Source organism: Salvelinus sp. IW2-2015, unplaced genomic scaffold (assembly GCF_002910315.2).
Source record: "Salvelinus sp. IW2-2015 unplaced genomic scaffold, ASM291031v2 Un_scaffold2172, whole genome shotgun sequence".
NCBI classification, from domain to species: Eukaryota; Metazoa; Chordata; class Actinopteri; order Salmoniformes; family Salmonidae; genus Salvelinus; species Salvelinus sp. IW2-2015.
Window position 1 is genome coordinate 2,482 of NW_019943503.1, and position 1,528 is coordinate 4,009.

Below are 1,528 nucleotides of genomic sequence, written 5' to 3' on the forward strand. Positions count from 1 at the left end.
GGAGAGAGAGGGGTAGAGACGCACCCAGATATTGAAGGGCAGTAGGTGTGACTCAAGGAGAGGAGCGATAGGAATATGTGTAGGGATAGAAAGGGGAGAGGTCTCATGGGACGTGTATAGGGGGAATAGTGTATATGTGTGAGAGATGAGTAAGGCAGAGCGCGTGAGATGGACGGAAGTTAGATGGGAGCGCCATCACGGGAAGTGGAGGAGTGAGGAATGGGATATATGCCGCCACCGCTCGAGGGTATAGGGGAGGATAGGAAAAAGGGAGGGTATGAGAGGATAAGAAGGGAGGGTATGGGAAGGATAGGAAGGGAGGGTGATAGGGGAGATAGGGAAAGGGAGGGTATAGGGGAGGATAGGAAGGGAGGGTATTGAGAAGGATAGGAAGGGAGGGTATGGGAGGTAGGAAAAGGGAGGGTATACGGGAAGGATTAGGAGAGGGAGGTGTATGGAGGATAGGAGGGAGGGGTTAAATGGGAGGAGTAGGAATGGAAGGGTAATAGTGGGGAGGAGTAGGGGAAGGTGAGGTATGGAGAGGATATGGAGGGAGGGTATGAAGAGGATAGGAAGGGACGGTATGAAGAGGTAGAAGGGACGGTATGGGAGGATAGGGAAGGGAGCGGTGATGGAAGGATAGGAGGAAGGACGGAATGAAAAATATAGTAGGTTAAAGTTCAAAGTCCAAGGACAATGAAAGTAGAGTCCATAAAAGAGGAGAGGAATGGAGTAACAAGGAGAGGAGGAGATAAGGAGATAGGGAGTACAGCAGACACATAACAAGCAAGGTATTGTGTGAAAGGTTTTTAAGCAGATCATTTTTCCTAATGAAAGATCAACGATTCTGAGTAAAAAGACTTACCATGTGATTTTTGCCCCTAGATCTGGTACTACGGTATATCTTTGSCATTATTCACAAAGCCTCAAAGACGATCAACGTACCTGGCGATCATTTCCTTCTCCTTGTTGGAGGAGTGGCCTCCACTGCCCAGCAACTTGGCAGGCGTGGAGAGGAAGTAAAGACAGTGGTTCTTAAAATACTGGTTAACCAGCGGCAGGAGAATCTACGACACGGAGACAGAGAGGTGGAGTGTCAATCAGATCACAGTGTTAGAGCGCCACAATAATTTAAAAAACTAAGTAGAAAATGATGATGTTTTCATTTGTAAAAAGGCAGAACTCCCAAAGATGCTAACAGCTAGGCTAATGGACTAACAGTTAGACTACTGGGCTAAAAGCTAGGCTACTAAGCTAACAGCTAGGCTAATAGACTAACAGTTAGGCTACTGGGCTAAAAGCTAGGCTACTAAGCTAACAGCTAGGCTAATGGGCTAACAGTGGGGCTAATGGGCTAACAACTAGGCTAATAAGATAACAGCTGGGCTAATAATCGAATGGGCTAACAACTAGGATAATAATAAGCTAACAGTTTCCAAAACCAATGGATAGAGTACTATCTTTTGCTAATTTTGATGGTGACAAAATATAACACATTTTCCGTGTGGCCCCCGGACCTCATTGAAGA

General features: G+C 46.2%; 1 pseudogene; it reads right to left on the minus strand.

The window, feature by feature from the left end:
* Positions 1-735: 735 nt before the first annotated feature.
* LOC112073168 (ryanodine receptor 1-like) overlaps positions 736-1,528 on the minus strand; it is a 78,368-nt pseudogene continuing 77,575 nt past the window's right edge.